At 47.0% G+C, this 17,745-nt stretch overlaps 1 protein-coding gene across 2 annotated transcripts in view; it reads left to right on the plus strand.

Annotated features, from left to right (window-relative positions):
• CCDC158 (coiled-coil domain containing 158) overlaps window positions 1-17,745 on the plus strand; it is a 1,731,209-nt gene that overhangs the window by 1,277,391 nt on the left and 436,073 nt on the right. The window lies entirely within an intron of this gene.

The raw sequence follows: 17,745 nt of genomic DNA on the forward strand, positions 1-17,745 counted from the left end.
GCGAAGAGAATGAGAATGGTGGCTCCATGCTGCAAAGGAGATCCCGGCAGCAGCACACAGGCCGCCCAGGTAGAGGCAGCGGTGGCTTCCTGCCATGGAGGGAATCCAAGTGGCATCTGTGGCGGTGACACTATGCCACGCAGAAGCGAATCACGGCAGCGGCTAGGCCATGAAGATGAAGAGCAGTGGCCCCTCCTGTCACAAGAGCGGCGTTGGGCTGCGAAGCCGTGGCAGTAGCAATCTAAGGCAGCAGCACGGTCCGGGGGTGGCCCAGGCCTCAAGGGAGGACTCTGCAGCGTCAGGCCGGCCTCATGGTAAGTGAAGAACCTGCTTGCGGGATGGGGTCCATGGGCAGGGTCGTAACAGCACCCCCTCCTCAAAGCCCCCCCTTCAGCCTCTTCTCAATGGCTGAAAACAAGAAGGCATAACTTTATACCAGCCAGGGAACTTGGGGGTCCAAACACAAGATCTTCAATGCTTGGGAGGAGCTGAAGTGAATGTGAAACGACATACTGAAGACATGACACAAAGAACTTAAGAGAAGGGCATGACCCAGGTTGAACAGGAGGCACAGATGAGTGGTCGCATCTTAGAGTATTGTCCAGTACTTGGATCTTAAGTGGAAGTGAGATGGTACAATAGATGGTACAATACTGAGGTAGGCAAGTGGAAGGAAGCTCAGGGTTACTGATTCCAGATTTTTGCAAAGTCAGATGGTAAGAGAAGTCCCTTTAACACGTTCAAGGAGAAAATTGTATCTCAGGAAAATCTGTATGTTAATACAGGCTCCCATATGGTGGTGAAGCTATTCCCAAGAGGACCTTGGTAGTCGATAGACGTCACTGCAATACTTTATGCAGGATACTAATACTACGTAAGGGAATTCCCAGATGACAGTATAGATGAAGTATCTCTCAGGATTGAAACAGGTGGGTTGCTTCAAGGTAGCAGTTAAGCTCAATAGTCAAGGCTCGAGGACAGCAGTGCATTCCAGCAGATAATCAAGAACACTTCTCCACTGTGATGGATGGTTGAAAATTCAGCTGATGGTGAACATCCTAGCAGAGGCAACTTACTAGTGGAAGGCACTTGAGAAGCTGGCAAGTTATTTTAGTTATTTTGTAGAGCCATTGAGAAAAGGCTCACTGGAGTGTTGGATTGCAGATAGCTCCCAGAAGGTCAGAGGATAGAAAACTCTGGAGAAGATGGCCGCAGGCATTCTCATGGATCCAAGGACAGTGAAGTTGAATCTCGCATGTGGTTTCAAGGAGGGCAGGGTCCTATAAGAAGGATTAACAGCAAGGCTATGCAGGCTTACCAGACAAGCTGGAAGATGACAATTACAGTCTTTAGCCTGGCAGCGAAGATGGTACAAGAAGAGCAGATGAACAGGGTATCAAGATCTCCCAATCCTGATCCTAGCAGCTCAGAACACTGCATGAAGGACACTAGAGGAAGATGGCAGCGAGCTCTCTATTTGGGACAACTTGCCATGATGGTATAAGAAGGAACAACAAGATGACATCTTAGGAACTTGGAATGGTGATAAAGGCTGGAATTCCACTTGCACAGAGCAAGGGCAGGATCGTAGCTGTAGATTCAAGATGACAAGCCATGTTGAAATCAAGGAGGAGAGGAACAACAAGGTGACATCTCAGAAGAGCTGGAGTGACATCCAGGGCTGGAATCATCACTTGCACAAGCAGAGACAAGGTCTTGGCTGTAGATGGTCCCAGGGCAAGCACCAGGACAGAGTAAGCTTGGACTGAGTTGGAAGTGGTAAGACAGAGGTAAGAGTTGGAAGTGGTAAGACCTCCCTCCTGGAGTGGAGTATACTCTAATTGGTTATATACTCCCTGAAGCTGGAAGACACTTGATGAAGAAGTCGTACTTGATACTGGATGTGAAAACCTGGGCACAGGTGCCTCCTGCAGGTCATATGGAACCCATGAAGAAGAGAAAACATCTCAGTGGACTGAACGGAGATGGTCCCTGGAACAGTGGCAGGCACCTCTTGTAGGTCGAGAAGGTTCCAGGACTGGACTGAACTTGGAGAGAATCTGGATGCAGGCGCCTCCTGAGGGTCATGGGATCCAGACATACTGAAGAGGTGAAGCAAGCAACAAAAAAACAAAAAAAAAAAGAATTTGACTAGAAGCAAGGTATCAAATTTCCAAAAAACTGGGAGAAAAATTCTCTGGGCAAGGAACAGCTTTATCAAAGTGTCCAGGAACTTGAAGCAAAAAGTTCTGGGCAAAATCAAGGCTATCCAAAAATGTGCAGGTACTTGATCCCGACACAGGCACAGCTCACTGAGCTCATGGCCTTCAGATCCTGTTACAGGCGCAGAGGCAGATTGTGAGCCCTTGGACCACGAGACGGCTCAGGGAGGAGCCCCAAGATGCACACCGTGGAAGGTAAGAGAGTACTGGCATGGGCGGAGCAGGAACAAGGTTGGACAGAAGACAAGGCAAGAAACATCTGGAACAGGAACAAGGCAGGCTCAGCCCTCCACTGGATCTACACGCACCAAAGAGACACAGCAATGCAATGCTGGTCTCAGAAGTAGCCCTCCGGCCACTCGATAGTCTTTCCTGACTCGCCGCTTGAGAACAACGAGTGCGTGAGGCCAGATGGAAGCTGAGAGCAAGAACAAGACAAGAAAGAACTAGAAGACTCAGACATAGACTCATGATATTCAGAAGACTCAGACGTAGACTCAGGATACTCGGAGACATGGACAAGGTTTCAGGTTATTCAGAAGACTCAAACTAGGTTTCAGGATACTCGGAGGTCTCAGGCAAGGTTTCATGATACTTGGAGGTCTCAGAAAGTATTCAGGAGAAAGTACTGGGTGAGTGCTGCATCGCAGCTTGTCCTACACAGCCGCCCATGCCTGGTCGCAGACCACGCTGAAGGTGAAGCAGACTCCAGACATAACAGTGGAACTTGAAGCCAGGACATGACGAAGATTCAGGAGAGGCCTGCACCGAAGCACGCCCTACACAGCCACCGATGGCTGGTTGCTGATCATGCTGAAGCGGAGCAGGTTCTGGCAGAGCCTTGGGCATGCACAAGGAACTCTGAAGACCGGGACAGGATTCTATACACAGGATTCAGAAGCTTGGCATCAAAATCAGGAGCCTTCCAGAGGCTTGCGTTGCAAACGAGAAGTTGGCCTTGTGCCATGACACGCCCTACACAGCAACCCCACTGGCTGGTCACGGACCACAACAGTGGCACACCAGGAAAGGTGAACAAACAAGGAACCCGAGAACTGGACGAAGAGCTGGAGAAGAGGAAGACAGAATCAGGACTGGAACATCGGACGTCAGGGACATCTGTTCATCTGGAACATCAGGACATCAGAACATTGGGACATCTGGATACAGAACATGTTCACCACTGGACATCAGGACATCTGGACATGGAACATCAAGACAACTGGACATCTGGAATATTAGGAACAAGGAACAAGCGATGAAGGAGCTCCAATGAGGAACGAAACCAGGAACATCAGGATGAAGGAGACCAGGAACATGAAGAGCATGGAATGCAGAGCCATCAAGACATAGGAAGACCACGGAGGAGCTGAACCGGAAGGAAGACCACAGACCACTGTGAAAACCGGATCCAAAGGCCCTGAGATAAAGAAGCAGAGCCCTTTTATAGGGCTGATCCAGGCAAGCGCAGATTATGTCATCCGTTGGGGCCGCGGGGCTTCTTCCGCCACTGGCCCTTTAAAAACACTGAAGAGGCGCGTGCCTGTGCCTAGGGAGAGTCCAGAGGATGGAGGAAGTCGGCTGCCACAGCAGGCCCGCGAAGAGAACGAGGACAGCGGCTCCATGCTGCAAAGGAGATCCCAGCGGCAGCGCACAGGCCGCTCAGGTGGAGGCAGCTGTGGCTTCCTGTGACAGAGAGAATCCCAGCAGCGTCTGAGGTGGCAGAACTATGATGCGCAAAAGTGGATCCCAGCAGCAGCTAGGCCGAGAAGATGAAGAGCGGAGGCCCCTCCTGCCACGAGAGAGATGTTGGGGTACGAAGCCTCGGCAGCAGCAATCCAAGGCAGCAGTATGGTCCGGTGGCAGCCCACGCCGCAAGGGAGGACTCTGCAGCGACGGGCCAGCTGCATGGTAAGTGAAGTATCTGCTCGCGGGATGGGGTCCACGGGCAGGGTTGAAACACTGGTGTCAAAGAAGTCTAAGCGCTAATCAATTTGTGCTAATTGCCATATAAGGGTGATACAGCTGGGGCTTTCTGCAAGTCTCTGTCAACGCTGCCTGGATGCTCGAGGTGTTTTGCCTCTTACGGATTTTGCCAACACTGACCGTGGTGAGTGACGGGGATGGCGGGAGCTGGCAGCAGCGGCGGGACCGGAGCTAGTCGAGGGTAGTGTGAGGTGAACAGGCCTGGTGGCGGCATCCACATGGCTTGGACGTGCAACAGTACCCCCCCTTCTAGGCCTCCCCTTATTGGTCTGGGTTTTTCTGGATGATCTCGGTGGAAGTCCAAGAGCAGGTTTTTGTCAAAACTATGGTGAGAGGGCTCCCAGGAATTTTCTTCTGGACCGAAGCCCTCCCAAAACAGGAGGTATTCCCAGTGGCCTCGACAGCGTCAAACGTCCAGAACTTCTTTGACCTGTAAAGTGTTTTCAGGTTCCGCTATATGTTGCGTAGGTGGAGGAGGCCTTCGGGAAGGCTAAGATAGGACCAATGGTTTGAGTAGCGACACGTGGAATGTGTTGTGAATTCCCATGGAGGGTGGAAGCTTTAGCTGGTAGGTAACTGCTCCTAAGCATCAAAGGCCGAGAAATGGACCAATAAATTTGGGAGCTAGCTGTTGGGAAGATAATCGTAACTGGATGTGATTAGTACTAAGCCAGACTTTTTGTCCAGGCAGGAACAGAGGTGCAGTCCGACGATGGATGTCTGTGAAGCGTTTGGCCCGGTCAGCTGCTTGGCAGAGCTGCTCTCTTAATTGGTTTGTGCTGTAGATTGGGCTGCAGGTGAGGGTACATTGAGTGGAACCGGCAGGGGTAGGCGCGGTTGACGGCCAAAGACTACGGCAAAGGGTGAAACTTCCATGGCAGAGGCGATATGGGTGTTATGGGATAGTTCTGCCCCTGGCAGGAGGTCAGTCCAGTTATCTTGCTAGTCATCGACATAGGATCGCAGTAAGGTTTTCAACGAGTGATTAGTCTTCTTGGCCTGGCCATTTGGTTGCAGATGATAGGCTGATGTTAAGTTTAACGTAATATTGAACTTTTTACAGAGAGACCTTCAATATTTAGTGGCAAATTGAGGGCCACGATCGGAGACGATTTCTTGTGGTAGACCATGTAAACGAAATACGTAGGTTAAGAAGAGTCGAGCTAGATCTAGAGCTGATAGGAGTCCAGGTAAGGGGACAAAGTGGGCCATTTTTGAGAAGCGGTCAATGATGACCCAGATTACCATATTTCCTTTTGAAGGAGGCAGATCCATGATGAAATCTGTGGAGAGACTTGACCAGGGTTCGGTGGCCGCAGGAAGTGGTTGAAGAAGCCCCAATGGGCAGCCAGTCGGGGATTTTTGCTGTGCGCAAACTGGACAGGAGTCCACGTATTCTTGGGAGTTTTTTGTCATACCAGGCCACCAATTGGAGCATTTCGAGAGTACGGGCTCGACTGGGGTGACCGGCCAGCTTAGAATTGTGAGCCCAACAGAGTACGTGTTCACGAAGATGGCGGGGGACCACCGTCTTCCCGGCTGGTACTGTGGTGATGACTGCTATTGATATGCAAGCTGGATCAATGATGTGTCTCGGAGTCTCAGCTGTAGACTCTGGCTCGACTGAGCGAGAGAGTGCATCTGCATGGAGGTTTTTTGCCGCTGGGCGATAGCGGAGCTCAAAGTTGAAATGCTCAAAGAACAGGGCCCAGCGGGCTTGTCTTGGGTTAAGTAATTGGGCTTCTTTTAGGTGTTCCAGATTTTTATGGTCAGTAAATATTGTGAATTTGTGCTGTGCCCCTTCAAGCCAGGGACGCCATTCCTAGAGGGCAAGTTTCACTGCTAGGAGTTCAAGGTCCCCTATGGTATAATTCTGTTCTGTTGAGGCAAGTTTATGTGAATAGAAAGAACATGGAACTAGGGTTCCCTTGGTGGAGTATTGACTCAGTACCACTCCTGCTCCAATGTCAGATGCGTCAACTTCAACTATGAAGGGGCGGTTAGAATCTGGGTGACGTAAACACGAGCCGGTATAGAAGGCCTCTTTCAAGGCGTGGAAGGCTAATTGGGCCTTAGGGCTCCAGACTCGAAAATCACATCCCTTCCTTATCATAGCGGTGAGAGGAGCGGCCAACGTGGAGTAATTGGCGATGAAGTTTCGATAGTAATTTGTGAATCCAAGGAATCTTTGTAGGGCTCGGAGACCCACTGGTTGAGGCCAATCTCGAATACCCTGGAGTTTGTCAGGATCCATGGTGAACCCACGGCTGGAGATGATGTAGCCTAGGAATGGGAGACTGGATTGCTCAAAAATGCACTTCTCTAACTTAGCATAGAGATGATGGTCTCTAAGGCATTGGAGGACTGTTTGAACATGGGAACGAAGAGATTTCAGGTCTTTGGAGAGATTAATATATCATCCAAATATACTGCGATGAATGAATACAAAAGGTCCCGGAAAATCTCGTTCATTAGCCACTGGAAGACTGCAGGGGCATTGCAAAGCCTGAAGGGCATTATTAGGTACTCATAGTGACCGTCTCTTGTGTTGAAGGCGGTTTTCCAGATGTCTTCTGGTTGAATCCGTACTAGGTTATATGCCCCCCGTAGATTTAGTTTAGTAAAGATTTGTGTGCCCTGTAGGCGGTCGAACAGTTCACTGATAAGTGGCACTGGATACCGGTCCTTACGGGTTACTGCGTTCAAACCTCTGTAGTCTATGCATGGTCTTAGACTGCCATCCTTCTTCTTTACAAAGAAGAACCCAGCGCTTGCCGGGGAAGTAGAGGGTCTTATAAACCCTTTGGCCAAATTTTCCTTGATGTATGTTGACATCGCTTGGGTTTCTGGGAGTGAAAGAGGATAGTTTCTGCCCTTGGGAGGCATGGTCCCAGGTAGGAGTTCTATGGAGCAATTAAACTTTTGGAGTGGAGGCAGAATATTGGCGTTTTGTTTGGAGAATACATCTTTAAATTCTGAGTATGGAGCAGGTACCCCAGGAAGGGTTGTAGAGCTTAGAACTGTCACAGATGGAGACACTTCCGAAGGGATGGGCTCCACCTTAACCAGGGTGGAACCAGACTGCTGGCGCTAACCTTTAAAAAGGAGATAGAGCAGCTTTTAAACTAGAACAAAGGGGAAAGCCAACAGTCGCTCAACAGCGCATGGTTCGGAGAGAGGTATCTTTAAAGGATACTAATGATGCATTAGAATTAGGGCATCCCGACAGTGAGGTTCCAATAATTAGAAAAGTAGTCCAAGTGCCTGTAACTAAAAACTCACCTGAGCTAAAAAATTCTAACTTATCCCTATCAATTAAAAAGCAGAATAAAAATACAAACAAAAAACAAACTTTGAAATGTTTGTATGCTAATGCCAGAAGTCTAAGAAGTAAGATGGGAGAATTAGAATGTATAGCAGTAAATGATGACATAGACTTAATTGGCATCTCAGAGACATGGTAGAAAGAGGATAACCAATGGGACAGTGCTATACCGGGGTACAAATTATATCGCAATGACAGAGAGGAGCACTCGGCAGGAGGTGTGGCGCTTTATGTCCGGGATGGCATAGAGTCCAACAGGATAAACATCCTGCATGAGACTAAATACAAAATTGAATCTTTATGGGTAGAAATCCCTTGTGTGTCAGGGAAGACTACAGTGATAGGGGTATACTACCATCCACCTGGTCAAGATGGTGAGATGGACAGTGAAATGCTAAGAGAAATAAGGGAAGCTAACCAAATTGGTAGTGCAGTAATAATGGGAGACTTCAATTACCCCAATATAGACTGGGTAAATGTATCATCGGGTCACGCTAGAGAGATAACATTCCTGGATGGGATAAATGATAGCTTTATGGAGCAATTGGTTCAGGAACCGACGAGAGAGGGAGCAATTTTAGATCTAATTCTCAGTGGAGCACAGGACTTGGTGAGAGAGGTAACGGTGGTGGGGCCGCTTGGCAATAGTGATCATAATATGATCAAATTTGATTTAATGTCTAGAAAAGGAACAGTGTGCAAATCCAAGGCTCTCGTGCTAAACTTTCAAAAGGGAAACTTTGATAAAATGAGAAAAATTGTTAGAAAAAAACTGAAAGGAGCAGCTACAAAAGTAAAAAATGTCCAAGAGGCGTGGTCATTGTTAAAAAATACCATTCTAGAAGCACAGTCCAGATGTATTCCACACATTAAGAAAGGTGGAAAAAAGGCAAAACGATTACCGGCATGGTTAAAAGGGGAGGTGAAAGAAGCTATTTTAGCCAAAAGATCTTCATTCAAAAATTGGAAGAAGGATCCAACAGAAGAAAATAGGATAATGCATAAGCATTGGCAAGTTAAATGTAAGACATTGATAAGACAGGCTAAGAGAGAATTTGAAAAGAAGTTGGCCGTAGAGGCAAAAACTCACAGTAAAAAGTTTTTTAAATATATCCGAAGCAGAAAGCCTGTGAGGGAGTCAGTTCGACCGTTAGATGATCGAGGGGTTAAAGGGGCACTTAGAGAAGATAAGGCCATCGCGGAAAGATTAAATGATTTCTTTGCTTCGGTGTTTACTGAAGAGGATGTTGGGGAGGTACCCGTAATGGAGAAGGTTTTCATGGGTAATGATTCAGATGGACTGAATCAAATCACGGTGAAACTAGAAGATGTGGTAGGCCTGATTGACAAACTGAAGAGTAGTAAATCACCTGGACCGGATGGTATACACCCCAGAGTTCTGAAGGAACTGAAAAATGAAATTTCAGACCTATTAGTAAAAATTTGTAACTTATCATTAAAATCATCCATTGTACCTGAAGACTGGAGGATAGCAAATGTAACCCCAATATTTAAAAAGGGCTCCAGGGGCGATCAGGGAAACTACAGACCGGTTAGCCTGACTTCAGTGCCAGGAAAAATAGTGGAAAGTGTTCTAAACATCAAAATCACAGAACATATAGAAAGACATGGTTTAATGGAACAAAGTCAGCATGGCTTTACCCAGGGCAAGTCTTGCCTCACAAATCTGCTTCACTTTTTTGAAGGAGTTAATAAACATGTGGATAAAGGTGAACCGGTAGATTTAGTATACTTGGATTTTCAGAAGGCATTTGACAAAGTTCCTGATGAGAGGCTTCTAGGAAAAGTAAAAAGTCATGGGATAGGTGACGATGTCCTTTCGTGGATTGCACACTGGCTAAAAGACAGAAAACAGAGTAGGATTAAATGGGCAATTTTCTCAGTGGAAGGGAGTGGACAGTGGAGTGCCTCAGGGATCTGTATTAGGACCCTTACTTTTCAATATATTTATAAATGATCTGGAAAGAAATACGACAGTGAGATAATCAAATTTGCAGATGACACAAAATTGTTCAGAGTAGTTAAATCACAAGCAGATTGTGATAAATTGCAGGAAGACCTTGTAAGACTGGAAAATTGGGCATCCAAATGGCAGATGAAATTTAATGTGGATAAGTGCAAGGTGATGCATATAGGGAAAAATAACCCATGCTATAATTACACAATGTTGGGTTCCATATTAGGTGCTACAACCCAAGAAAGAGATCTAGGTGTCATAGTGGATAACACATTGAAATCGTCGGTGCAGTGTGCTGCGGCAGTCAAAAAAGCAAACAGAATGTTGGGAATTATTAGAAAAGGAATGGTGAATAAAATGGAAAATGTTATAATGCCTCTGTATCGCTCCATGGTGAGACCGCACCTTGAATACTGTGTACAATTCTGGTCGCTGCATCTCAAAAAAGATATAATTGCAATGGAGAAGGTACAGAGAAGGGCTACCAAAATGATAAGGGGAATGGAACAACTCCCCTATGAGGAAAGACTAAAGAGGTTAGGACTTTTCAGCTTGGAGAAGAGACGACTGAGGGGGGATATGATAGAGGTGTTTAAAATCATGAGAGGTCTAGAACGGGTAGATGTCAATCGGTTATTTACTCTTTCGGATAGTAGAAAGACTAGGGGGCACTCCATGAAGTTAGCTTGGGGCACATTTAAAACTAATCGGAGAAAGTTCTTTTTTACTCAACGCACAATTAAACTCTGGAATTTGTTGCCAGAGAATGTGGTTAGTGCAGTTAGTATAGCTGTGTTTAAAAAAGGATTGGATAAGTTCTTGGAGGAGAAGTCCATTACCTGCTATTAAGTTCACTTAGAGAATAGCCACTGCCATTAGCAATGGTTACATGGAATAGACTTAGTTTTTGGGTACTTGCCAGGTTCTTATGGCCTGGATTGGCCACTGTTGGAAACAGGATGCTGGGCTTGATGGACCCTTGGTCTGACCCAGCATGGCATTTTCTTATGTTCTTAAACATAAGAACATAAGAAATTGCCATGCTGGGTCAGACCAAGGGTCCATCAAGCCCAGCATCCTGTTTCCAACAGAAGCCAAACCAGGCCACAAGAGCCTGGCAATTACCCAAACACTAAGAAGATCCCATGCCACTGATGCAATTAATATCAGTGGCTATTTCCTAAGTAAATTTAAGTAATAGCCGTTAATGGACTTCTCCTCCAAGAACTTATCCAAACCTTTTTGAACCCAGCTACACTAACTGCACTAATCAAATCCTCTGGCAACAAATTCCAGAGCTTTATTGTGCGTTGAGTGAAAAAGAATTTTCTACGATTAGTCTTAAATGTGCTACTTGCTAACTTCATGGAATGCCCCCTAGTCCTTCCATTATTCGAAAGTGTAAATAAACAATTCACATCTACTCGTTCAAGACCTCTCATGATCTTAAAAACCTCTATCATATCCCCCCTCAGCCGTCTCTTCTCCAAGCTGAACAGTGAGTTTGAGATTGAGAACCCCACTGGGTGAGTTGCAGGGATTTCCAGTTGGTGGAGTTCATGTAACTGAAGCCAAGGAAGTCCAAGGACTTCGGGGTGTGTTGATCATAGATCAGGAGGGAGATCTCCTTATCATGAAGGGTCCCAACCGTTGAGGCGAATGGCCATGGTACCGTGAGTGATCCAATCAGGGAGAGGTTCTCCTTGAATTGAGGTGTTACGAGGTGGTACCTCAAATGGTTAGACTTGTATCTGAAGGAGCTTGACGATTTCTTCCATATTGAAATTTCCACTCGCCCCACTGTCCACGAGGGCAGTGGTGGCGAATGAACGTGACTCCCTAAGGAGGAAGATTGGCAGCAACAGTTGAGGGCCAGAAACTGTAGCACCCAAGCATGGGACCCCCTCCGGGTTCAGGCTTTGGAGTTTCCCAGACGCACAGGGCAAGTCTGAAGAAGGTGACCGGAACCGCCGCAATATAAGCAGAAACCAGATTTTCTGCGTTGGAGACTTTCCTATGGAGTCAGGTGGCCACTGTTGATCTGCATAGGCTCCTCGGGAGGTTGAGGGGCTTCTGGTAAGGCCTTCAACTGAGGACTCGCCGAACGGGGTGGTTGTAGGGCAGGAGGTCAAAGGACCTTTACCTCCTGATGCCGTTATCGAAGGCGGTAGTCGATTCTACTGACCAGGGAGATCAAGTCTTCCAGAGATATGGGGATCTCACGGGTGGCTAGTTCATTCTTAAGGGCAGGAGACAGTCCCTCAAGGTAAAGTGCCCAACTCAGTTGCTAGAGTTATAAACTCCACTGTATATTCAGCGAGCAAGTGCGAACCTTGACGGAGGTGGAGTAGGTGGTGATCAGAGACCGCCTGTCGGCATGGGTCCTCGAACATGCGTCGGAAGATGGAGATGAACTGAGGGAGCTAGTGAAGAATTGCGGCGGAAAGCTCCCATGGCGGGGAAGCCCATGCCAGGGCCTTCTCCTCAAGACGTGAAAGGATGAACATAATCTTAGTTGCTTCATCGGGAAAAAGTGAGGACTGCATATAACATTGGTTTATGAAGCCTCGATAGAGGCGAGGATCCCCATTAAAACGGGGTGGAGCTGGGAGGGCCAGCGGTGCCTTTGAGGGCAAGGTATGGGCAAGGACCCCTGGGTTGGACATGGCAGATTCCTCCATTTGAGAAGCATCTTTTCCACAGAGGAGGCCAATGCTTCTAAGATCCGTTGTTCTCGGACACGAGTGTCCAGACTAGGGATGGCCTGCAAGGCAGAAGACTCCGCCGGGTCCGTGGCCTTGGCTACCTGTTGTGCTGGAGGTGGACCCTTGGCCTGGTGCAGGATTGGTACGGCCCTCTGGTAGGACCCAGAGAGCACCTGCCACCAGGAGGCAGAGCACACGTGGAGACAGAGGCTAGCTGGAGCTTCGCTAATAACAGTCCGGGATTTCCGCAGGTTGAGCCCTTGGGTACCCGGACTGCCTGGACTTAGGTGGGCCTCAGATGGTCTCCCAGAGAGGTAGCGGAGGGGTGTGCCCACCACGAGCAAGGGTACACAGCTGATGCAGAGAGAATGGACCAGACCCGAACTGGAAGCTCCGGAGATCTCAGGGAGCTTCAGGAAGGTTCTTCGGGCAAGGCAGGCAGTGCCTGCGGGTCTAGTCAGGTGAAGGCCATGGGTGGATTCCAAGCAGGTTGGTCTGGTAGCTACAGTAGGCCAGAAGAGAGTGTCCAAGTGAAGCGCAAGGATCAGAGCCAGAGTATCAGTCCAGAAGTGGTCAGCCAAAGTAGGGGTCAAATACCAGGGTCAGTACGAGCATAGTCAAGGCAAGCGAGGGTCGGTTCCAGGCAGCAGTTGAAGAGAATGGTCAGGCAGGCAGAGGTCAGTACCAGAGATCAGTCCGAGGAGGTACTACCTGAGTAAGGATAGAGGAACACACTGAGACTCAAGAACAAGGGAATGCTGGAATGAGGAGATGCTGGAACAAGAAGACACTGGAACAAGAAGAGACTTGGAACACAGGAAGGCAAGCTTACTACACCATGGTGTCGACCCAATTGCAAAGGCGAGGTCCTGGGGACAGGGCCTCGCTATATATAGGGTCTTCAGGTGACGGGAGCTCCGCTGCGAGCCCTGCGGCATGGAGGAAGCTAGAGAGGGCCGTGGTGAGTGACAGGGATGGTGGGAGCTGGCAGCAGCGGCGAGACTGAAGCTAGTTGAGGGTAGTGCGAGGTGAGCAGGCCTGGTCATGGCACCCATGCAGCTAGGACGCGCAACACTACGTTTAATATGCTTCTCTGCTTTCCTTTTGGTTTTTTGTACCCCCTACCCTTCCCCTGTTACTTGTAATTTCCGTTGCTTTTGTTCCATGTAAACCGAGGTGATGTTTCGACTAACATCGGTATAGAAGACTCTTCAAATAAATAAATAAATAATAAAATATCTTAAATCTTTGCTTGATAAAAATGAGTTTCATATGGTGCTACAAACTTTGATATTAAACAACCTTGACTACTGTAATTCATTGTTCTTAAGATTACCCGCATGCGCAATTTCATCCCCCACAATTGATTTGGTCACCCGTATTGCAACAAATATCTGACGGTAAGACCATATAACTGACTTCTTTCCTCTTTCTACTGATTACCTACTGTGTTTCATGTCCAATATAAGATGCTAACAATGATCTTTAGAATAATACATAAAGATTCATCAAATATATAAACCCAAATATATAAACCCAGTAGGCAGCTGCAGTCCATTGACAAAAGCCTGCTAGAAATTCCTGATTTAAAAATTGTAAGGTTGGATATTATCAGGAAATATGCATTTTCAGTCACTAGTCTTAATTTTTGTAATGCTCTTCCAGAGTTGTTGTGAATATCCTCTGATTTGAAAGAATTTAAGTGAAATTTAAAAACGTTTCTATTTAAAAACACCTTCAATTCCTAGCCAATGTTATTCCAGCATTAAATCTCCTGGTTCAGTGATGATGGAATTTGATACGTTTAATGCTGACACATACTGAGTCTATGCAACCTCGTAGCAGAATGTTCTTGTTTATTCCTTGTATATATTTTATTTGTATTATGTATTTTTAACATTATTTTATAAGTATTTTTCTTTTAAATTGTGAATGTAACTTTATAAACTGCCCTGGGCAATATTATTGTAGAGTGTGATATATAAGACTTTTTAAATAGATAAATAGACTATGAGGAGAGAGAAAATGAACCTAGGAGGAAAAGATTTCAGGAAATTTACATCTATTGTGGTGGGCCAAAGTGGAAGTGGTAGCTGTCTCAAACACCTGACCTGTTTTGGAGTCAGGAAGTAAAAAGAAACAATTTTATTGTGTATTTTTCGATAGAGATACCTTTGGAACACTATAAAGAAATGTTTTGTTTAGCCATTTTTTAAATTGATAGCAAATATACGCAAGTTTCTTATATTTCATGTGTATTGGTTTAATAAACATGCATATAACCACTATAATGTAGTAGTATACATATACTTTTTCCACAAGTGTGTTCAGGGTTGGTTTAGAAATGATATAGCAATAAACTCCATCTCATCAGGGACTTTTAGAGCCAATCCTGTGTTTATGCCTATACCTTTCAGTGGGTAACAGCTGGACTGGATCTATTTACCCTTGATGAAATGGAGCCTGCAGCTATCTTATGTCCAGAAGATATATCTTGGGTGTTAGTAGAGCAAGGCATGTGTGGACATTGACCTCATCATCAGGAGCCTAGATGATTTATATTTTTGCCTTGACTTTTATTCATTAAACCTGCTGAATTCCAATTCAGCAACAATCTATCTCTTAGGATTTTTTATGTGTCCTTTGTATTACAATAAATCCAGCAAAGAGTTTCTAATGCGTCTCTCTAGTGTTATCTATCCTATTATCCTTTTTTCCTGTAATTAATGTCTAGATGGGATTCAGCTGAGGAAAATTATAGTTCTGATTCAGCTTTAGGTGATAGCTAAGCTCTGGCTGCAAACAGTGTTCCAATTTATGCCCTAGGCATAGGCGGGGACCATCAAAAGCAAACCTTACTTTTGTGAAAGAAACACACAAAGAAAGAGAAGTACATGCTCCTACACTAGCATGTAGGAGATAAGCGGGCACAAATATAAAACCATCCACTTTTTTATTTTTAGAATGGCCACAAAACACTGTAAAGAGAGAAAATCAAGTGTTCCAGGTGATCATCTATCTTGGTCAATCATGTCATTTCTGCATACCTTCTGATAATAGGTGATATTAGGTTCTAGCGATGTTGAAGGTCCTTCTCCTGAGTCTGCCCAAAGAAATTGAGTTCCTCTGGGTGAGGAGAGGAATGGAAAGCAAAGCCATATCCCTGTCCAGAGGGGCTTAGGCAGTAAACAGTGTTGTGTGAGGGACCTTATGAATTACAGGTGGTGGAGATGTTTGAGGGGGGTGAGGTCATGGAAGTGGCAAGGAATTCCTGATTACTCACAGCTGGGAGTTTTTGTGTGAAAGCCCTCAAATATCACATTATCCTACATGTCTTGTAGAACACAGGGCAAATTAGTTTTCTTGCAGGCAGATCTCCATTGAAAGGTGTGTCTTTCTGAGATGTAAGTGTGGGAAAGTCAATGAAGGGCTTTGGATATGGAAGCAGGGAGCCTTATGGAGATAAGCTGAGTCCTATCAGTGTAAGCAGGGAGAAGATTAGGCTGGTACAATAGAAAAGACAGACACCTGTATTACTCCAATTAAGTCTTCAAATCTGTGGGGTAAGAAAGATAGTTTTTCATTTCATTGACATCTGCAGCTTACGGGACATACAGGTGAATTAGCTGAACTTGCTGCAGCAGCCAGCTTCAGGTGAATGGAACTCCTACCATATATATGACACCTCTTCTGTGTGGAAAGTTGTGCTGAGTTAAAAGATCCACTTCATATGTTCTCTTTGTCTCCCTGTGCTATGCTTTTAGTAAAGGGGAAACATACAAGAATTTTCCCTCTATAGACCAAACCCATACTTGTGGCTTGGCTGCACTCACATCTCTAGTTCATTGGAGAAATGCATGATAAATGTAGACTTGAACCTCTGAAGTGCTATGTCCCTTACAGATTGGTCATTCAAGTGTGCCAAGTACAGACTGCACACCTTAATAATCAGAAATTACAGATAGGCAACTGTAAGCGTAGATAGAAGCTGTTGGGCACGTCAGTTGCAGACGGCTGCGACCTCTCATGCTCACCTCTTTTTTCCCTGCACTGTCAATCATTGGGAGAATGGAGGCCTCTGCCAACCAATGCCGACTTCCCCGGCATCTCCGGGACAGCGTGGGCGCTGCCAACTGGCATCTTACTTCCGGCATTACCTAGGCGCAGGGCCTCCTTATGTATACGTCATGGTGGGAACCTTGGGGACGTCCCCTCCCGATGTAACTCCACCATACAAAAAAAAATGTAAACATAAAGAAGTCACACTGCTGCGAGCACAGCCTTTGGGAGCCAATGGTGCGGCCTTGGCGCATGTCACTTAGCTCATAGGAGAAAGGAGCCCTTGGGCCACAGGACGGCTCAAGTCGGGACATGAGTCAAACCCGTGGTGAGGTGTGTGTGCAGGAATGGGTGGCACTAGAACAGAGCTGAATGGAGCTTGGAAGACCGGGCTTGTGACATAATCCTCAGGCGAGGACTTGGAGATGTGGAGCTTGGAACTCTGAAGCGGAGACGTGGAGCTTGGAACTTGTAAGCGGAGACGTGGAGCTTTGGAACTTGGAAGCAGAGACGTGGAGCTAGGATCTTGGAAGCGGAAACGTGGAGCTTGGAACTTGGAAGCGGAGACGTGGAGCTTGGAACTTGGAAGCGGAGATGTAGACGTAGACTTGAAGACTTGGACGTAGACTTGGAGACACAAAGGGACAGAGCAAGACCCCTCAGGTACCCTACACAGCCCGTAGGCTGGTCACGGACCACACTGCCCCATACGCGGACCACGAGGGGAGCGGGGCGAGTTCGGGAAGTCTCTTAGCACAGGAGCAAAGTGACCCCTGGGGTCCTCCGGAGTCGGAAGGGTAAAATCTTAGAACTAGGAACTTGGGAACTTGAGAACCAGAACCTCGGCATTAAAAACAGGAACCTACGGAGGCATGGGTCAGACAGGACCTGGAGCATTAGGACTAGGGACATCAGGACACAGAACATCTAAAGACAGCTGGGAACCATCAAGGGACAGCTGGATATGGCTGGGATGGAGTCACGGACGTCAGTGGGATGGAGTCACGGACGTCCCTCTGGGATGGAGTCATGGACATCAGGACTTGGATCAGCCATCAGGACTCGGATTCACAGACATCAGGATTGAAGAGAACTCTTCAGGAGCATCCAGGTAGATGCGAAGATGCTAGAGGAATGGAGCGAGGCCCTTAAATAGGACTGATCCAGGAAGCAGGTCGAGACTGGAAATCGGTGGGGCTGCGGCCACTTCCTGTTGCTAGCCCTTTAAAAGAAGGAGAGAAGAGCGGCCGCGCTTCTAAGGAAGGCCGGAGGCAGACTGCAGGAACAGCACCATGGAGAGTGGCCTCCTTGCCGCAGAAGAAGGTCTGGTGGCGGCACAGGACACAAGGAGGAGGGCCCTGAGGCAGGCAATGTCAGCGACATTACTGCCAGGTCGAAGGGCAGGGCCTGAAGATGGCACCCGGCTGCAAGGCCGAGCTTCATCGGACGCAACGGAAGCAGCGTCCGGCA

Source organism: Rhinatrema bivittatum, chromosome 1, assembly GCF_901001135.1.
Source record: "Rhinatrema bivittatum chromosome 1, aRhiBiv1.1, whole genome shotgun sequence".
Taxonomy (NCBI): Eukaryota; Metazoa; Chordata; class Amphibia; order Gymnophiona; family Rhinatrematidae; genus Rhinatrema; species Rhinatrema bivittatum.